Genomic DNA, 22,376 nt, shown 5'->3' on the forward strand with positions numbered 1-22,376 from the left:
CCGTTTGGGTATATAGGATCTTATGGTGACTTTTAAGCATATGACAATGCTGTTAATAAGCTATTTTTTAATTGGTAGCCATAAAAATAGTCTGTTCCACTTTCTCAAACTTTTTCATAGTGACGAGTTAACCAAAATTAGCGACGAGTAAACGAGGGTTTAATAATATTGTTGTCTATGAGAGCTGGAAGGGCCTGAAGAAAAATGACGACTTATTAGGGGTTTAGGTTCAACCATTGACCATTAAACTAATTGAATTTTATTTGTCTTGAAAACGTGGCAATTTTTGTATAAATTAAAACCAGGCAAATTTTCTAATTTTTGTGATAATTCCATTAATGTACAGCAAGGCAAGACCGTAACGTGCCTTCTCAAAGCAGATTTTTTTCGTGGAGGCTTCTTGAATGTGGTTATTTCTAAGCAAAATATATGCATAATTTTATGTAGGGGACCCACTTGGCTTGGGGTCCTGCCCCAGACTAGTTGAGGGCGTGTAGCAAAGTCAAACTTAATTTGACCCTAGTCATTCCCCATAAAATTATACCTCAATTATGGGCTGCCAATTGTTGTTTTTTTCATCTAAATTAAAGAATTGTATTCAATTTGAATCGAAGGGAAGTGTGTGAAAGAATTATAATTATTAACTTAATTGTTTTAACTATTGTAAATAAACCATTAAAATAACGTTGAAAATCAATATTTCTGATTGTTACAAGATACATAAAATAGTATATTTGCCCTTTTCTAAAAGCATTTAAATACTATTTGGTGTGTTATAAAATTAAGTAACGTTATCACATAGAGAAAGCAGTATGCAAATCAGAAGATAATTATAATGGAAAATAATGCCCATTTTTTCAATGAATAAATACAAATCTTTAAAAATTTACATGGCTAGAGATGCGAGAATATTCTCCTGGATGTAAAAATTGGAGAATAATCGATATTTATTATTTAAAAGAAAAATGCATAATGTTTTTACTAGTTTTGTTTATATTATAAAATATATATCAGTTTTTATTGCCTGAAACAAAAAACAATTTTTGGCATAATCACCCCACAATGATAACTTTCAGTTCGAGAATATTCTCTGTGTATAAAAATTTGGTTATAAAGATTTTAGAAATCTCAAGATTAAAACCCTAAAACATTATTTTAAAATTAGATAAATTTTCAGAAATAAGTTGAAAACAAAAAATTAAACCAAAAGGTGATTGATGAAGAAAGCTATTCTTCAATAGTCACCTTTATTCTAAGATACAGAACTGTTGTTTTCTTCAATGTACATACACTTAAATTCTTTATCGCTCATATTTCTTTGCAAGTTGTGCAATTCAGCAATAGTGGTTTCATTTTCCTGCTTTCAAACTTTAACATTACGGGTTACAAACTTCAATATTCCCAGTCTTCTTGACGGGAAGAGAAATGTATTTATATATAATATCCTTGAAACCATTATAAATAAACAGGAGAATATTCAAGTGATTTATAATAGTAGTCCTTCCAGAGAATATCCTCCTAAAAGATTATTCTCGAGAATTTTACATCTCTATACATGGCAGATATAAATAAGCAAGTAGTACAGAAATTGCATGAAATTCGTGTCAAATGCCAGTTAAGAATAAAATTAAAATAGAATGAATGAAACAGATTTAGGAAATATAGATCAATAGTTTTGAATACTAAAATAGTAATAAGAGGAAAAAAGAAACATTGATTTATTCCACTAAAATGAATAACTAAGTTGGTTTAGCTCATTCACAGTCAAAGGTATTTCCTGTAACGTACATCATTAGTCTCATGTTGGAAGCTCCAGCAGTAGCCTGAAATCAGCCACTAACGTAGGGAAGAGGCTACACTTATTTTATGTTAGGATTTATGTTCCAAGAAAATGGCTGCTGGATGACAGACAGTGATGCAAGTAAAAAAATGTCTTGACATCAAAGTCCATGATCAAGCGGCCTCTCCACCCAGACCCATGTCTTGAGAGAGAATTACTGGAGCTATTATTCCTGCAGGCTAGAGCTGATGTTTCCCTTCAACGTTTCGTCAAAGCATCAATATAAAAACACCTGTCCACAGATCTGATAGAAATGTTTTAAATAATAAAAATGTCTTGGTAAAAACTGCTATACAAGTTGCTGAAAAAAAATATCAATGATATGGTTCATAAATACTATAACATTCAGATCATTTTTGTCGCACCACGGTCATTTTCTGCACAGGAGGGCTAAATAGACCAGGACCTATAATTTATTCCAGATTCTGAACAGCAGCATTAGATATTTTGTCCCTTTTTCATACTCACAGAGAGGTTGGTGCACTAACCCCTTGGTGTGGGGCTCCCTGTAGTAAGCAATCTCTTTTCTGTGGTCATGTTGCCATTTCTGCTGCACCCGATGTCAGGGAAGTTTCTGACAAGAACGAACCAGGTATCAAACTCGCAACACCTCTACACATCCTTTGGTACTTTAGGTGAGTATAGTATCAACCTAGGCTACAGCACCCTACAAATATTCAGCAACACTAAATAAAATCAATAACACGATTAAGCAACACTAAATAAAATCAATACACATGAAAAATAACTAATGACAAATATATATATATATATAAACATGCATATATAACAATAGAAAATGGTCATTAATTAGCAGACACTATGCACCATTCCACCGTTCATTGAAATACATCAATTCCCACGAACATTCTCTGGAAATGTCGATTACCCTACAAACAAAGCATAATGAAGCAATTTTTATAAACTTATTTCGAAGGTGTTTCTAGTACTCCAGAATAGTGGGGCACCTAAACGCATATTTGCCCTCCCTTTTGCGACAGAAAATTGTTTCTGGTACAACGGTCCCCCTTTTTCTCCTAAGCTGCCACCCCTGCCATAAGAAAATATGATTGTCTTCATGTATGGACACAGCCTCTCGATTTGAAAATCTTTTAATTTTGATCATCTTGAGAAAGAAGCCAGGTGATTTTTCTGAGGCCCTACCAGGCAAATTTTCGAAAATTTCAACCGGTTCTTATTTTTGTGAGCCACTACCCCACATCCTACAGAAGTCCCCCTGTCAGATGTTTCACGGGTCCCTATGTGTGAATTTATTGCATGAAAAAAACAAAAAATAATTGTTCCGGACTGGAGCCCCTTCAAAAACATTATCTAATTTTTGATCGTCTTGGGGATCGGGGAATGAGCTTCCCTTGCAAGCGTTTCATTTGCGACTTAATCAACGAATAAACTCACCCTTGGATCGATGAAAATGCACGCTCTTCATATTCTTCATTTTGTCCATGATTTTTAATAATATAATGGGAAAAAATGTGGAAAACACGAGCATAACGAGACGAAAAAATGGCGAACAATCTGCAATAGACAAAGCTGCATTAAGCAACTTACGAGCGGCTTTGGCAATAGAAGCAGAATGTAATTTTTAAGCCACTTTGCCAATTTTAGACGCCAATTTTAAAGTAACCTCCTACCTATGCTAACTTTATTGTTCAAGTGCTCCTACGTCACGCGTGAAATCACGCCGATTCGCGCTTGCGCTTTAAGCATTCCTTCGTGGTCCCTACCGGCTACGCTGTTCCACGGGCCTTAAGTTGAATCTCAGTAAGTAATTATATCAATTGAGTATCTGCAGTATTAGTCTATATGATTTAAGAATCATTTGAAGTTGTTTGAACTGTGCATTCAGGTTAATTAATATAATTATCAGGCGTTTGGAATATTGTAACAATAATAACAATATAACCACGTTATATTTTATAGTTAAAGTGTTTAACAAAGTTATGTCTTGTAATCATTTAGAGTGGTTATTTGTCTTAGCGTTTAATACATTAGAGCTGCCTTGTATCCCTTTGGCGCCATCTACGTGGGTTTTTGGTAACTACCAATGTAATAATTTTTATTTTATTTATATAGCTTCATTTTCTCAATGTATTACTTTGAGCATAATATAGTGAGTATATGTACATTTCATTAGATAATTATATGTACTTGTTTTATTCTATTATAATGTTTATTCAATCTGAATATATTATTTAATTTTGTTGCTTTTCTAGGTAATTACCATGATCATATTTAATTCATCTAAGCGCTTATATGCCTCGATGGGTCATCATGTAAGTCTAATACTGGCTTGATTAAATTAAATACTTTGCATGTTTTTATACGTGCTTATCTATCTCGAGATTGTACTTGAAGTGGTACTGTATTCGCTTATGTATGTTGGAATTTTAGCTTCGAGGGTTATCTGTTATCCTTCATAAAATTTAAGGAGTTTTGCTAAAATTATTTATTTATTAAAGCTGTTTATTATTATTCGTTGTTTGTGTCCAGTGGCGTAGCCGGGGGGGGGAGCGATTGCTCCCCCAATCGAAATTTTGCCTACATTGGCGTCTATTTTTCTAAATGACTTTGATCTTTAAAAAAAACTTGAAAGAAATATGTATTAACTTTTTCATTTTCTAACTTCATTGACTAAAATGTTGAGTAAGAAAAAAAAATCTACATTTATATTTGCGCCTCTTGCAGTTTCACAGTGATTGAGTTTGTACCAATCCTTAAGAGAAGAAGGGGAAAAAAAAGAAAGTGGCGGTTTCCACACATTACCATTTTTGACAATTGCTCTCAAGCTCTTCATCTGGAAGCATGTTCGTATCAGCCTCTGTCCTTCTTTATTAAAGGGCATAATCTTGCCCGCTTCTAGCTGTAACTTTTTTCTCTTGTTATTGGTCGTTCTCGGTAGAGCTCCTAGAAATACCTTTTATGGGTATGAGGATATGGCGTTCACGAAAAGCTCATTCTTTTCTGAAGGGCAACCAAGAGCATTGATTAAGGCACTTTTTGATGAAATTAGGCACGGGAACCTACTGTGGACAGACCACTGAACCTATGAAGTAATGGCTAGGATTCAAGCTCCACGAAGTATCGCCTTTTCTTTGGGCGCCTTAGGTAGTGTTTGAGCTCCTAGAAATACCACTTTATGTATATGGGACTTAGCTAGATTCATAGTGCCTAGAAATGCCACGTTATCTGCAGGTGTCTTGGCAAGAGCTACTAGCTTGTGTATAAAGCAGTATCAAATACTAGGAAAAGGTAGAAAACAGCTATGGGCTTTTGAACTCTAAAAACTCAAGATTTTGGGGTACAAAAGGGGGGTTCTGGAAGAGTTTCTTAAAGGTGGGTAAATAAAAACCTATAATCTTTAGTCAATAGCGCTCTGATATGCAGAGAATGGGAGAGGAAATTATAGTCGTCAATATATTGTACTATATTATAAACGGTGATAGAGGGCATAGTTTTATGTCCAAATGTGACTTTTTCAGAAACATTGTCTTTTTTCATGGTGTAATTTCTCTTTTCTATGAATCACTGTTTGTTTCATCATTATGCATATATAGCAGTGTGCAGAATCAGAGAAATTATTCCCTGGAAAAAGTTATGGCCGCTGTGTTTGTTAACTCATGGCATGTATATCTCCCCTCCTATTAATCCAGTGTTTCTTAAACTTTTGTGACAATTTCTGGCACACACTAATTCGTTTGAAGGAGTGGTTCCTAAACCTTTTTGGATTCAGGCCACCCTCCGCTTGTGCGTCTGCAATCTAGTAGTATGTGATAACCACTGCGATCGTGTGAACATCATGATGGATTCATCCCAGTGTGAACCCCACTAGTGGCACAGTCGCGGTTGACTGAAGCAAGTCTTTTTTCTTTTTTTTTCAATTTCTAGGTATGAATGCTAACCTATCTTTCGTTTGGAAAGCCTTCTCGCAGAGAGCAGGCAGGCTTTTACCGTGGTATTTGCATAACACGAAACTTCAGGCATCTGCCAGTTTTACTTCTAATATGGAAGACAGATGGCAAAACTTCTCGAATCGAAACCATGCATAACTATGACATCTTATATACGTTATGGTCATGCATAATATAAGAAAGAACTTTCCGGCATGCATTAATTTGTTAGAAATTCCATAAGAGAAATGTCTTGGAAGTACATGCATGATTGAGTAGAAGTAGTGTACATGTGATACATGCTTACAATAAGAGAGTAAGATGATAAAAGCGATTAAATGGAAGCATGAAGATTTCTCTATACTTTCATATCTTGGAATAATTTTAGAGACAGAGAAAATATTTATTTTTTATTTTTATGACATGAATGTCGCTCTCCACTTGTTAATACAAGATATATAGAAGACTGGATGTTGTGAAGATATTTATTATTTGAGATGTTAATTTTTTAAGGGAGGAAAAAACTCATCTCTGCCTCTACCGGGAGTCGAACCCGGGTCCCTCGATTGCCGGACGAGTGGTCTGACCACTAAGCTACAGAGGAGATAGAGATTTTCCTTCGCTAGAGCGTATATGTGCCGAACGGAACCGTGCAATGGACGGTGAACTGATCAGCTAATAGCTCATGGACGACGAGCCACCAGATGGCTATATATATGACATGAATGTCGCTCTCCACTTTTTAATACAAGATATACAGAAGACTGGATGTTGTGAAGATATTTATTATTTGAGATGTTAATTTTTTGAGGAAGGAAAAAACTCATCTCTGCCTCTACCGGGAGTCGAACCCGGGTCCCTCGATTGCCGGACGAGTGCTTTGAGGGAGTCGAACCCGGGTCGTGATATCCAGTCTTCTGTATATCTTGTAAAATAAATTTGATTTTTTTTAAATTGGGAAATTTAAAGTTCTTTCCACTAATGCATAATTTTAAGTTTGCGCCTTGAGCACGGACAAAAAAATGGCACCTTTCCCAATTTCGCTCTCCCATGGACCAAAACCTGGCTAGGCCACTGTTTGTATCAATAATGTATTGATTTCTTTAATTAATCTCATTTTTATTTTATTTTTGTTTCCTTCGGATGCTGCCTCATGCCGTATAAAATCTGACGCTCTGGATGTTTATTTAGAATTCCTATTTTACCAAAGCTATATAGTCTTGATGTGGATATCACTATTTATTTATCTGGAATTATCCGGTAAGTTTTTTTTTGGTTTACTTCGGTCTTAACATGTTTGTGTCTTATGCTGTTGATATTCCTGTGTGCTTATTTTATGCTTCCCTATTTTCCCATTAAAACTCTTTTTGAAATGTATATGTTAGGAAATTTTGAGGCCTGGGAGCCCTTAAATGTTGGTTTTCATTATAGTTGGCAATCTCCCTGAGTTCCTCAAATTCTGATTCTTCCATTTTGTCATGTAAGTTTCTAGTGAGATCTTTGAAATGTTTAAACATAGATGAAATTTTTAATTCCTTATGTAAATCTACATTTCTAAAAAATTTTGGTGCTCCTGTGAACCGCCTGAGCATTTTATTTTGAAAAACCTGTAATTTATATATGTTGCTTTTATTGGCGAAGACCCATGCTGTTGCTCCATATGTTAATATTGGTCTGATTATTTGAGTATACATAAGTCTTTTATTTTTTAAGCTGAGAGCTGACTTGGGGTAATAGAATCTCATTAAACTTTCGGTTGAAATTTGAGCTTTATGCATTTGATTATTAATATGTGTATTGAAGTTTAGTTTTGTATCAATTGTGATCCCAAGGCAGTTAGTTTCATGTGTTGGTTCTAGTTCCTGATTATTAATTATTACAAATGAATCTGTGGGTATTTTTCTGTTTGTTAGCCAAATCAGTACACATTTCTCCACATTTAATTTTGCTCTATTCTTGTAGTTCCATATCTCTATTCTTTCAATGAGTTCTTGTAGGTTATCTATTGCTTTTTGAGCTTTTCTGCTAGTGGATATTACTATAACATCATCGGCATATTTGCCTACTATTCCTACCGGTACTTCAGGAAAATCTCCCATAAAAATGTTGTGTATGGTTGGTCCTAAATTGGAACCTTGATTAATACCTGAGCGAATACGGCTTTTTTGTGAAGTCTTTTCATTGATTTTGACTTGATACGTTCTGCCCGTTAAGTAAGATTTTAAGAATTTAATCATATCTGTAGGGTACCCCCTTCTAATCATTTTGTGTAACAGCCCTTTGTGCCAGATTTTATCAAAGGCCTTGCTGTAATCTAAAAGGACTGCTATGGAGTAATCTTTGTATGCTTTCGCCTCTTGTAAGTGTTTGACTATCCTGACAAGCTGGTGTATGGTTCCATGTGCTTTCTTGAACCCAAATTGTTCTTTTCTGTCTAGTTCATTGTCGAATGTGAATTGATTGAGCCTATTAGGGAAAACCTTTTCAAAAATTTTTGATATGTGCGGTAATAGAGCTATTGGACGATACCCAGTGGTAAATTCCGATTCCTTTCCTTGCTTTGGTATCATTTTAATAATGGCATTTTTCCATATTTTTGGGAAGTATTGTATAGCAAGTAGTAGATTGAATAGATTAACGAGTGACTTAATTATGTTGGGCATTAGTGATTTAATTGTTTGTGAGGTGAGTCCGTCATACCCTGGGGCCTTACGTGGCTTGAGTTTTTTTGATTATTTCATTTATTTCCTCTTCTGATGTTGGTGGCATTTCATAGTTATCTAGCTTTGGTGCATTTATAAATTAATTTATTTCCCTTATTATGTGAGGGGTCCTGCTGTGTGTTGTGCTTGGGTTTGGTGTAAATTGGTCTTCCAAGTCCATTGAAAATTCTTCCGCAATATCTTCATCTTCGTAAATTAGTCACCTATGTTGGCTATGTATCACTGGTATGCCTCTTTTAACAACTTTCATTTTCTTGTAAATAGTGTATAGTGATCAATCTTCTGCACTTGCCTCCTTTAGCCACATGTTAAATCTGTCGATTTGAAATTTTTGAATTTCCTCCCTCTTGCTTTTACAATGTTCGTTATATAGCCTTTTAAATTCTATGTTTCTTGTTTTTTGCCATAGTTTTCTTAGTTTATTTTTGGTTTTTATTAAATTTTTTAGCCATTGAGGCAATTTTAGTGGGTTAGTGTTTCTAGGTTTTTCAGTTGTTGCTTGCTTGAGGGCTGTTTGGATATTGTTTGTGATTATTTTGGTCAATATTTCCGCTTCAATCTCTGTATTGTACTTAGTTTCAATAATAGGGTATTCTATTAATTTTTGTTTGTAAATCTTCCAGATAACCACTTTAAGCGGTTGAGTTATTTTTTCTTCGTACATGTCAAAAGTTATTTCTAGTGGTAAGTGATCTGAATTAAATAAATCTAAAACTACTGGATTTATGTTGTGTTTCATGTTTTTAACAAGTGTAATGTCAAGTACATCAGGCTTATGCTCAGTTATTTTTGGTACATGCGTGGGTTTATTTGTACCTATTATTTGGATATTATTCTTGTCACAAAAGTTCTTAAGAAGTTTCCCATTTTTATTTGTGAATCTGGATTTCCAGTACTCATGTTTCGAATTCATGTCAGCCATTAAAATGCAAGGTAAATTAGTGTTGAATATTGTTTTTAACGTTTCAAAGTCATGTTGGGCGTTCGATGGTTTATATGCTACGGCTACTCTGATATTAAGAGATCATGGGAATGAAATATCTGCCACCAGGCATTCGAGGTTATATGGGGAGTCGGTCAACTGAACAAGGTTGTATTTCAAGCTATGTTTAATGTACAGTGCCACTCCACCCTTGGATGCATGGAGTCTGTCTTTTCGAATGCATGTGTAATTGGCTATCTTTGCATGTTTTCCTGGTTTGAGGAAGGTTTCGCTTATTAGCCCTATATCTATGTATATGTATGATGTTGAGTAGGGCTTCCTTAAGCGTTTCAAGTTTATCTTCCACTGTTTTATCAGTGTGAAATTCTAATAGGCAGTTGTCTGCAATTTTGACAATTTTTTATTTTTCACTTGTCAGTAATGCTGTCTGACACTGTTGCGTACTTGTTCCTGCTCCTGTCATTATGTGGTCTTCGACATTTCCCTCTTGATTATCATCTATATTATTATGTGCATGTTGTTTGTATGATTGTTTATTTCTAACTACCTGTTCTTTTTGTCTATTTAAGTCTTGTGATGTTGTATCTTGTGTGTTCCTCTGAAAATATCTGTTCTGTGTCTCTGTTTCTGTGTTGTGAATCCATGGTTTCGTGTTGTATCTATGCTGTTTGTTTTTATTCTGGTTTCTTGGATGAGCTGGGCAGCCAGCGTAACTCGCTATGTGGGGCCAATTTGCACATGCATGTGGCTGGTCCATCCTCCTTCGTTTTCTTGCAAGTGTATGTAAAGTGTGGAAGTGAGCATTTCAGACAGCGTGAAGTATTAAAGCATCGGGCTTGGCCATGGAACCATCTCTGGCATCTGTAACATTGTATGATCTGTCCCCTTCTTCTGTATGCTTCGACAGCTACCTCGATATTTAATATTCTATTAATTTCAAATATTTTTTCATTCGCTTCCCCTTTGGGCATTTCTACCAAAAACATGGGTAGCGGCTTTTTATCTTTAAAGCTAGTCATTCTAGTTACTGAGAGGATTTCGATATTTTGCTCCTCTAGCTTTTCCTGAATAAACTCAACCTTGCAAGAAGCATGTAGGTTTTTAATCACAACTTTAAATGTATCTCTAGGGGTATCATTGTATGTATGATATTCTATATTGTTATCCTTGAAGTATCTGGTAACAGAGACCCAGTCCTCTCAGCAATTTAACTGCAGCCTAAAGTTAGGCCCTGCGTTTTTCCCTGAGTACTCTTGCTGTCAAAATTGACTTAATTCTTCGTTTAATTGTCCCCAGTCGGTAACGTTTGTTAAAACCAATGGGGGGATACCTCTGTATTTATTCAGTATTGACTTGGTTCTTTTGCTAATCATTGTGTTAAATTTTCCTTCACTGTCGCTTTCATCAGTTTCGCTTATGTTTAGGTCTTGGTTAAGTGTATTGATGATTATTTCTTTTTTTCATTTGTTGATGTTTGTGTGTTGCTCTGTGTTTCTTTTAGTGTCTCGTCTACTTGGCTCTCTGTTTGGGCAGTATCGTATCCGTCTTCTTCGCACTTATTTCAGAAACATCTGTATACTCATTATTTTTCTGCCTTTTCCCAGCTATTTTGGTTGCATTTGATTTTCTTACTTTTTTCTCTTTACCTTTGCAAATATTTGTGGCGTGATTGCATTCTGATCTGAAGAACGCCAAACCTTTTTTGGTTAGTCTGTCTCTCTCTTCAAGAGTTAGCTCTTCTGGGTGATCGTTACAATAGTAAGAATATTCTTTATAAAGCTTATGGAAAGCAATGGCATTTGGGATAGAATAAAGGGATGCCATCTGGATGAGCGATTTCAGCTGCCGTTACGGCCTGCTGAATGGTTTTCCAGAAATGGGTTGGGCCATTTGGGGTCTTATCATTGATTAAAGTAGCAATAGTTCTGGCATGTTGCCAGCTTAGAACTGTAGTTTTGGGTCTCTTTGGACCAAGTACACACTTAATTTCCGTGAATGCAGCCATATCGTTTGCCCCCAAAAAAGGAGAAGCATGCAACGAAAAATTGGACTTACCACCGGCTTTGATATTGTCCCCAGCAAAGGTAACGTTTCACTATTAAAATTTGGATTCGTGTGACAGATGCGCGAATGTGACAAAAAATGCGTAAATAGGGGTAAAACCTTTAACCAGGAAATGCCGGCCGGTGATGTCTGTTTCGTGTCCGTGATCCTCAGAAAAGACTTAGCTTGACCATGCCGAGTTCTCGAAGTTTTTGGTTAAAAAACTATGTAAGAGTGACCTGTAGCGACAAGAAGGGGGGGGACGTAACTTTTCCGCCTACTGCTGCCTTGTTGTCAACATCATTTTTCCTTTTGATTCTTCTCCAACAAACCGTTGGGTTGCCAAAAATCCACTCGGAGACGGAGAGCTATTTGGACAACCTGTTGCTTAAGTCGTTGGGTGATGAACCACACAAACTTATATTGTCCCGAAGACAGTTTCGTTCAGGGCGTTATTTTGTCCAGGCTTCAGACTTGCCCTTTCACCTTAATTGATCAAAAGTGGTGGTGTAAAATTTTACGCCACGAATCAAAGTGTGCGCATTTCGAAGCCACGCCTACTTTTCCAGTTTACTTATACCCTCGAAACGTCAGTGGTTGGTTAGTCTTCTGTTATATCCCGGTAGGAATCGTGTATCGTCCGAGTAGGTTCCCCCCCCCCTTTTCTAGATAGAAATGTGTATATTATAGAAACCTTGATGGTTAGAAAAGTACTGACGATGAGGTATTGCAATTTTCTTGAAAAATTAATTTTATTCCTAAAATATTATGTAAGTGTATACATTTTTGTGTGATAAGGTTATAAAAGGTTTTTCAGGAATGTTGGAAATGAAACTTTTGCTTATTATTTAAATATTTCATGACTAAATATGGTATGAGTGTGACTGTTATACATTACATAAAATAATGATGCATTATAATTATATACTCAAAATAAATGTATGATTAGAGCAATTTTAATGTTCTTGGAAGATAATTTTTGTTTTAATAACCCCTAGTTAAAATAAATTTTCGAAATTAAAAGTGGCAAAGTGAATAAGAAGAGAATATTTAAAAATATAAATGAAATAGGCTGTATATATAAGATATAGGTTATAGCATATATCATAGTCTCCCAAACTTTTTGTTCCATCGTCCCCTTCATCAGTAATTTTTTTCCTCCCATCCCCCCCGCAACTCAAGTGAACCCATACGATCTTATGTTAAGTCCGTAGCTTCTATCGCCCCCCCCCTGGACCATTCCATCACCCACCAGGGGGCGATATTGCCCACTTTGGGAAACACTGGGTTATATAATAACATTTAAAAACTCAAAAGTCTTAAATTATTAGGAATTATACCTTTTGGAAAATTAAAAAAAATTTGTTTTTCAATATTTGTTTATATTATATAGAATTGATTTTTTTTGTTTTCAAATCCCACATTCCCTAAATATTTTACAAAAGAATGAATGAAATTCATTGAACAAATGAAGGAAAGTTTTCATCTACTCTCGATCCAGTCAAATTTCGTTACAACAACATCCTAGCATTAACACAAAATCACTATGTTCTGCGAAAACGAGCCAAATGTAATAGCACAGAACCTGTTCCTTCCCCGACAGTACTGCTCATCTTTTCTTCACGTTTAACAAGTTTTATGAATAGCGTGTGCTGTCTATTATATCTTTAGTCTATGGCTGTTCGCCCATGTTTTTCTTTTTGGTCTCTTAATCCCAGATTGTTTATTTCTCGGGAATTGGGGTGTCGTCAGCCATTTCCCATTCCTGCCGCGGATGCCATTTCGAGAAGGAAAGGTCATCAGCAAGTAAAAATATCAGGATTTGTTATTGATGTTTTGGTCTCTCGTTTTGTAATTTGCTGCATTTACCGAATATTGTTGGCAATGAGGTTTTGCATTTCCAAATTTTCCATCTATGAATACAGTCAAACCTTGTTAATGAGTCACTATTGGGAGAGCAAAAATATGAAGTAGTAGTTGGTGGTAGTAGTGACTGACTGATAGTTTTATGAACTAAAGGCATTGAGTAAATAAAATTGTCTATTAGATGTTCTTGACCAGTTCAGAGGTAAAAAGAATTGGTTTTTTTTAATTATAAGTATGGATCGGTAAAAGTATAGATGTCTTAAAGGAAGGATGTTTAATTGAAGAAAAAGTTCATTTGTTGGAGTAATGTAATTGCTTGCCAAAATTCTAATAATTTTTTTTTGTTAAGAAATAATGGGTGCAATATTGGTGACATAATCACTTCCCCAGAGTGGCAAACCATAAAGTAAGTGTGAATAAAACATTGAATAATAATAGGTTAGCAAGAAAGATCGGTTTATATATGGTTTCAGGTTGAAGAATTTGTATAAAATGAAACAAAGTTTTGATTTTAAATTATTACAATGAGAGATCCATTTTAAATTATTACAATGAGAGATCCATTTTAAATTATTACAATGAGAGATCCATTTTAAATTTTGATCAATATAAATACATAGGTATATTATAGAGGATATTTGTTCTATACGTTGACAGTCACATGAATTATTACTAGTACAATTTGGTTTGTGGAATATTGTGTAAGGAAAAGTTGATAAATTTACTTTTAGAAATATTGACATGAAAATCATTAGCAATAAACCAATTACGAACTGTTAACAGATCGGTATTTATATTGTTGATAAGTCTTGGGTAGGCATCTCCTGAATAAAGAATTACAGTATCGTCTGTAAACTTGATGATTTTACCATTGATATTTAAATTACATAGATCATTGATAAAAATTATAAATAATAATGGTCCTAAATTAGATCCTTGTGGGACTCCTTTGATTATCTTCATGGCCTTACTTAAGCAATTATTTCATTTAACTTTTCGAGTTCTATTAGTGAGATAAGAATGGGTAAAATTAAAAGTATTTCCTTAATTCCATAGGAGAACAATTTTGAGAGCAAGATTTCGTGATTCACGCTATCAAATGCTTTTCTTATGTCCAGAAAGATACCTATTGTTTTTCTAGATTGGTCAATATTCTTGTAGACATATTCAGAAAAGTTTAAAAGAGCAGATTCAGTATTTCTATTTGGTAGGAAACCATGTTGATTATTGGAGAAGAAAGTATTATTTAAAAAAGAATAAATCCTAGTTTTAATAAGTGTTTCAATTATTTTCGAGGTAGGTGATAATATTGAGATGGGCTTATGGTTGCTGGGGTTATTCTGATTACCGTTTTTAAAAATAGAAACAACTATGGCTGATTTGAGTGATTCAGGAAATTCACCCCTTTCAATGCAATTATTAATTAGGACAGCCATTAGTTGATACATGCATTCAGGAAAGCTCTTTAGAATTTTAGTAGTCAAGGTATCATAACAAGATGCAGTGTCTTTAAGAGATTTTGCTATTTTATAGATTTCAGTTCGATCTGTGGGGGCCAGAAAAATTGATTTGTCACTGCGAGGAATACACTGCTCAAAATTTCCATATTCGTGGGTTTGTTGTGTAATATTTATGAAATGGTTATTAAAATCATTAGTCAGTACATGCAAATTAGTTTCTGAAGGCAGAGTGTAGTTTTTTTTTATCATATCCAAGTATTTTGTTAATTAGTTTCCAACGTTCGGATGATGTAGAGCAATTCGAAAAACAAGTTGAGTAATAATTTTTTTTTGTCACTCTAATTTGTTTTTTGAAATATGTTGTGATGTTTTTGTAAGCATTCTTGACTATTATGTCGAATGGGTATTTTTTTGTTTTCAAAAAAGTTTTTGTTTAATCTTGGTTAAGTCAACTATGTCAGAGGTAATCCAAGGTTTATTTTTATTTTTCGGTTTGTTCTGAAAGTATGATGTATGATTGCTAATTATGGTTTCAAGTTTAACCATGAATTCATCAAAAACTAATCCTGGATTTTCATTTGTAAAAACAAAGTTATAATGTTGAATATAGGTTGCGATTCCAGATAAGTCAATTTTTTTAAAGCGTTTCGTGTCAGTATTATCAGTTCTTGGATTAATCAATAAAAACTTGAGTTTACATGAAATTGGATGATGATCAGTGAAATCTGTAGTAAATATAGATGAAGAAATTTCCTTGATTCTAAATGAGTTACGAATAAAATTATGATCAATACAGGAGTTAGAGAGAGGTCTTGTTATTTTGAATATTAAAGGAGTAAATCCATGACTGGATAACATGTCCTGATAATCTGAGTGGGTACCAGAATCAGTTTTAAGGATGTCAATATATCACCAATTAGTAAAACATCTCTATATTTGATGTTTTTAAAAAGTGAATCAAGTTCTTCAATACATTGAGTTTGTGGGAATGAATGTGATCTGTACAAGTTGAAGATGGTAAATTTTAATATAGGCTCTTGAATAACTATCAATTCTCCTGTTTGCATTAGGCCTATACAGAAGTAGATTAAGGTTGGCTGAGGCCCTAGACGCAAAAGAAAATATTGGGTTCCTTAAATTGAAAAAAAAGTGTAGGGGGTTTTTTTTTCAAAGGGGTTTTTTGTGGACCTTTCTGAAAACAGGTTTCAGGGCGTGTGGGCATCGTTCAACCCACCTCTTTATGTATGTGTGTATATATATATATATATATATATATATAAAATCTTTTTTTGTCTGCAAGTTTTCAACTATCGTCCCACTGGTAAACCTAGCCAGTTGGGCTTGGCGATAAACTAGTCACCAAGCTATGGTGTATTGTATATTCGGAATTTACTGTTCCCATTTTGTCGAAAATGTGATTTCAGTTCGAAGGAGGTTTTTGGCTATGATGGAAGAGTCTGGATCCTTGAGCTGGGGTAGGGGGTATCTTCATCAGTCCCACAGGCCGAATAATGGTACAGATGCAGTATAATCCAGATCACCAAGGGCGCTGTAAGTCGCCAAGGCAGGCATATGTTTTCATCGGGTTGCATTTTTCCAATATGTTTATTCTTATTTTTTGTAACTTCTGCCCTTCCATTTTCAGTATTGTAAAGAAATATCATTATTTTAGTTTACCATTATTATAAAGTCTGAATACCCAGTGACTTGTGCCCGGATCGGTTTATTTTTCAAAGAGAGTCCGGGTTTAATTTTTTTTTTTATGGAGAATATTTATTTTTACAACTAGAAGAACCGTAGTTTATTTAAGAGGGAATTCCTAAGAGTCTGCATACCCAGAGAAACTTATGCCCATATCGATTTATTGTTTCGAAGAAAGTCTGTTTTTTATTTTTTTCATACTGACAGGGCCGTTTTAAAGCATGGGCCCACCCGTGCCTCAAGGAAAGAGGAGACATCACAAAAATGAGATCTGATTGAAATTATCTAGAATTAACCCAGTGGGGCCTCAGAAAAATCACTAGGCCCACGGGCCCATGATGCTCTTAAGATGGCCCTGCATACTGAGAATATTTGTGCTATTATTTGTAATATTGTTGATTTCTGTTTTTGTTATGTTTTCTACGCTGGGTTTTTTTCAGTGTCCATAGTCAGTCACCTCATGGCGACTTTTCCTTGGACAGTCGGACTTGTTTGGTGCCAAAAAAAGTAGCCAAGGGATCTGGATTATACTGCATCTGTTCTGGGTCCCAGGACTGGAATTTTGGAAAAAGATGCATAAAAATTTGGTCCACGCATCCTGCGAGATGCATTCTTTTCTTGTTAAAAGAAGAGATTCCACTTTCTTTTTACCATCTATCATGATCGTGCAACCTTGAAAAAGTGGTTTTACTACTTTGTGTACTGAATTGATATAATGCATGGGTTGTTGAAGAATACGATGATGGATATCATCTAGTTGCTTTCCTGAATAAGGGGCTGTGTACAGAATTTTCAGATTTCGTAGTTTCTATTCCTTCCCCGCGGGTTTTCCCCTCCCTGTTACCCCCAAAGCAGAATGTGCCAAAATTTGCGACGTACTTCGCAGAACAATTAGTGCTACTGCAGAACAGTTCGGAAGAATTTTAAGAAAGTGCAAAAAACACCATTACATATATGGAGATTTTTACCGCAGAGCATTTCCAGTCAGCCAAGGGCTCGTCGCAGAACAGTGCTAAACATTCTGCTTTGGGGCCGGTTACATATCGGAAGTTACAGTACTTTCGGCGCTATCTGCCGGCATTCAAAGACTGCGTCTATACAGTGTAAATTCACATTGTTCCTATAAGATTGCGAATGCACATTTTTTGAAAAATCTTAAAGGATTGGAATGCCTGTGTGTTCAAATTGTAAAACATTTTCTGAGAGATCGTTCAGGGGGAAAAAAAAGAAAAACTCTACTTTGAATACTCAGTTTTGTCATCTAGCTGCTATGCGGTAGTTGTTATTTCGCATCGCGAAAATCATGTGTGTATGCAACATTGGCTTTTAGAGGGGCATAAGGATTTCTTTCACAGAAATTATGGGTCACTAATGCTCAAACAGAATTTTAAAGTAACATATCTGTGGTGTTTGGTCAAAACACATTTTTGAAATATAAGCATTGTCATTTAAGAACAAAAAATTAAAATTTACATCAGAATGTTGTTTAGCCGTACGCACGTATTTATGCATTTATCTCACTTCTAATTAGTAATAATTAGCTAGAGTTACATTTAGATAAAAAATATATTTTTTGGTGATATCAGGTTCTGACCAAACACCACAGATATAGTATAAGAATGTGTTTCTTCCCCAATATTTTAATTTTCTACAAAATTATTTTTAATTTTTATCTTCTTGGGGAAGGGTATGGCATGCACCTGTGCCCCCCTCCCCAGAAAATCCTGGTTTGGAGCCTGCGATTGCACAGTAGTAATCGACAGAAAATGTAATTTTCTAATTTTTTAGGTTCTAAGTTGGGGGGGGGGGGTGAAATGCTTGAAAATATAAAATATAGATGACGCTGTACTCATCCAGCACATGGGAAATTTGCTTGCAGAATGGATATGATAGCCAGTCAAGGCAAAATGATAATGCAATTAACATGGTATGATTTCATAATTCAAGGAAACATCACAAAAATGAAGTCATTTAAACAAGCAACTACAACTTTCACAAGTAATGTTAAATATGTTGTCCACCGTGTTCTGCCTGTGAGGTGAAAGCGCAAAAATGCTTGTTCAACTACTTATTAGAGTATTATATGGTTATGATGTGTGTGATGTACTTTCATTTCACTGAAGTTTGCAATCTGACCACTGCACATGACATTTTGGGATATCTCCAAAGCAAGGGTTATAGTAGCATATTCACATTATATTCAGGTGAACATGGCAGCTGGGTGTCGTATCATGTTCAAAATGGATCTTCAGCAGCTGCTTCACTGGTGTTGTGTCAAGGTGGAAAAGTCATGCCACACTTTTCCCCCTTTTTTGACATATGGCATAGAGTTTTTGTAATCGAGAGTTATTCATATCATATTTATGTGTGATATTTTTGCGTCAAACAGTAGATATGTGTCATGTGTTTTGTGTTGTAAGAAAATTAGTTTGTTGTCCTTTTTCAGTTGGGAAAACGAGTAGGTTACACACCTATTTTTTTGTACACACGGTATGTGTTTTCGAAATTTTTGATTTTCCACACGATCTTGATATCGTAGACTTGACCGATTTTTCTAAATTAATCCCCTGGAAATTTTGCTCCTTGATGTCAACAGTGAACCGATTTTGAGGCATCTTTGTTGGAAAAATTAAGAGTTTGTAAAAATTTAAATTTGTTCCAGGATAGTGAAGCAAGAGATGGCCATTTTTCGAACTTTCGTTTCCGATCACGAAGGTGACGTGGAGAGAATATTTTTTTCTGTTTGTTTGTTTATTTTTGCAGAGGGAAACACACAAAATTACCGCTTTTCGTGTTTGAAACTTTTTGCAACATCATCAGAAATTTTCTGGAGGATGAGAAATACATGCTGAACTATTTTGTGGAGTCATTAATTAAGTAATTCATTAATAATTTCATTTTTTTTTTTAAAGGAAACCTACACACGTGCCGTTGATATTTGTTATTGTTGAATTTGAATAATAATTCTGATTGGAAAATATTTAGATAATTCAAGAAAGTGTATTCTATGTGTCATCTTGAATTTAAAATCATGTGTTAATTAATTTTTTTAATTTTCTTTGTCATATGACGAAATTCTTCCTGTATCATTAATTATGCGTCGAAGTATGTCATGTGACCTATCATTGGAACGCGGAATTAATTTCCCATCTAATGGTAAAATTTGATTTGTATTTTTTTAATGATGTGTGTACGTAATTAAACGTTTTCCTTTTTGTATAACATTTAGTGCATTGTCCTTGGGATCAGAAGAGTCTCCCCGTAGGAAGAAAGTTTCGTTCAGGGCGTTATTTTGTCCGGATTTTAGACTTGCCCTTTCACCTTAATTGGTCAAAATTGATGTCGTAAAAATTTACGCCACGAATCAAAGTGTGCGCATTTTCGAAGCCACGCCCACTTTTCAATTTACTTATACCCTCGAAACGTCGGTGGGTTGGTCAGTTTTGGTTAGTCGTTGGTCAGTCTTGGTGCAGTCTTCTGTGTTTTCTCTCGTCGAGAAAAACGCGGTTAATTTGATGTTAGTAATGTGAAATCGTTCTCGCGAGATGTTGCTTTCGCTACCGCAGTAGTATCTCCATTTTTTTGCCGAGGCAATCCTGAAGCCTGTCACCATGTCCAGAGCGGATAAGGATCCGGAGAGTTTTGTCCTATCTTGGATAGGCCGCCTGTTTCCCGATGCCCCTAGAACTTGATTCGAGATCCAAGAACTGTGGCAGGAACACTGACCCCTGGGTGGCAGAACGTCGAGTCACTCGGAATCTGTGAGTATGTGAGGTATTTCCTCTTTGTTTCTCTCTCTCATTCACCTGTTATTTTGAGTTCATGGCGATGATCCGGAAATTTGTAAAGTTTTTGTTAATATCATGATTTCTTTGAGGTTAGATCAAACTCCCATCCCATTGAATTTTCAGTTAAGTAGGAATTTCTTTAATGTGTCTTAATTCTAATGATCGCTATGACAATGCACAATTTTGTGTTTATTTTTGATATGTTTGTTTCGCTGTTTAAAGTGGAGGTTTGTTAAATGTTGTCGTTGGAAAAGTAATTTTTTTTTTCTGCAAGGAGGGACTTTTGAATTTGCTCAATGTCAATTTCGAAGTATTTTAAATGATGCTGCTGTATTGTTAAAATATCTTTAGGGAAGAAAAGTAATTAAAATTTAATTATCTTAACTATTATCTATGTGTATGTGTGACTTGTAGTGATTTGGTTCTTTTTACTTGTTTTCATGTGGTAAATGTTAATTAAGATGTAACACTAGCACTCCCCGTTGATAAGGGTTATTTGTGGTCAAGGTAACCACGCTCTGTATGCCCTATTCGAATCACTGGCCTAGGTGTTAAAAGACATTCATATAAGGAGTAAAATGTTCATAGTTCTCATAAATATTATTGTAAAGCTAAAATATCTCTCTTTGGCCTATAATAGTTGCAATGTGCATCTTGATAAAAGTTGTGCTATCCACCAGGGCTGGACAAATTGAAAAAAAAATCTAGGCACCAGCCAAATTCGTTAAGAACAAAGCATGTTTTTTATCCTAAGAAAAACAATCCTGTGTAATGTGTTTTTTGTTTTTTTTCTGGGACTTTATGACCGATTCTCATGTTGGAAGACACAGTATTACAGAATCAAAAAAAAAATTCTCTCATACTTACACTTCGTTTTAGCAATGAGGCATATAAAATTTTAGGTGCCAAAACCGATTTTCTAGTTACCTTGGCATCTGGGATTTGTCCAGACCTGCTATTCACAAACTGATGCTGTTGAAGGGCCAAAATGATATGGTTGCGTAAAATAGATTATACCATTCCATTTCTTCATGCAATGGATCCATGGAAATTTTCACGCCATTCTGACCAGAAGTTCTTAGTCGTGTTTTGGAATCTGAACTTTAATTATAATCGCTCTGTATATAGCTGATTATTTCTCATAAATCGCTTACTACTGTACATTTTAACCAAACTGTGACCCAGTCTATATTCCAAGGAATTTCTAATTGGAAATTATTTGGACAGGGATCACCAGCCACTTCACGAACTGGCCAATTTCAAGCTTTTACTACTGTACAGTAGAACCTGATTAACTAGGAGAGTAATGTTGAAAATATGTAAAAAAATAATAATTTAATATTAAGCCTGTTGGCGGTACACAGTATGAGATGTGCTGCTTCCTATGGAAATAAAATGAAAATTTCTGTGAAGTAATGTAAGTAGTAGTAAAACTACACTGGTCCTTATCCTTAGGAGCAGCTGGTGTCTTTTGGATTATAAAGACCACCTGCTCTTAGCATGACAGTGAAGTCACTACTGTTGCTTCTTTATGAAGGGAAAAAAGCCTGTAAGATAATACACCACCACCACATGTATGATGCAACCCTCATTCATAAATTTGCTCAAGATGGAGCATCAGAATGTAGTGCAAAATTAGAAAATGCAGTTAGTAAGAAATGAGAAATTTTGATACTGTATATAATTTTCAGCAACTAAGATACTTAATATGAAAGAAAATTTATATTCAGGCCACGTTTGTGAGTTTTTTTTTTGGAAAAAAAAAACCAAGAGAATCTCGTTTACTTTAAATTTAATCAGAAATTATTGAAAGAGCTAAAGATTTTTTTAATGAAATCAAAAATTTAACAGAAGGGAATTTATAGATTGATTTATTAGTAAATATATAAAAATGTGCACCTTCAACTTTTAATTACAGTGGATCCTGCTTATAACGTTTTTCAAAAAACCATCATAAAAACGTAAGGAGGAAAATATTTTAAACAGGAAATGAGAACTACTTAGAGTTGGGACCACGGAAATAAGTCATACAAAGTGGGAAAACATTCTAAATGGGAACGTTATAAGGGGGGATCAACTGTACATTTGTTTCACATTAATTACA

At 34.9% G+C, this 22,376-nt stretch overlaps 1 protein-coding gene and 1 long non-coding RNA gene across 8 annotated transcripts in view; one reads left to right on the top strand and one right to left on the bottom strand.

The window, feature by feature from the left end:
* Nucleotides 1-877: 877 nt before the first annotated feature.
* On the bottom strand, nt 878-3,378 carry LOC149086368 (uncharacterized). The gene is made up of 2 exons (XR_016192556.1): nt 3,257-3,378; nt 878-2,507 (listed from the first exon to the last, which is right to left on the bottom strand). It is a non-coding gene; the product is annotated as an uncharacterized LOC149086368 (long non-coding RNA).
* Nucleotides 3,379-3,562: 184 nt separating this feature from the next.
* LOC149086369 (uncharacterized) overlaps nt 3,563-22,376 on the top strand; it is a 139,408-nt gene continuing 120,594 nt past the window's right edge. For 5 of the 7 annotated variants that reach the window (XR_016195717.1, XM_089254888.1, XM_089254860.1 and 2 more), the window contains exons 1-3: nt 3,575-3,622; nt 4,075-4,134; nt 6,940-7,008. The gene's annotated coding sequence lies outside the window, so the exon portion shown is untranslated. Of the gene's footprint in view, nt 3,623-4,074; nt 4,135-6,939; nt 7,009-9,136; nt 9,156-19,146; nt 20,246-22,376 lie in introns of those variants that run through there. The other 2 variants (XM_089254879.1, XM_089254872.1) reach the window with 2 other exon arrangements.

Source organism: Pholcus phalangioides, unplaced genomic scaffold, assembly GCF_987345545.1.
Source record: "Pholcus phalangioides strain wild (caught in Gottingen) unplaced genomic scaffold, Ppha-v1.0 ptg000004l_1, whole genome shotgun sequence".
NCBI classification, from domain to species: Eukaryota; Metazoa; Arthropoda; class Arachnida; order Araneae; family Pholcidae; genus Pholcus; species Pholcus phalangioides.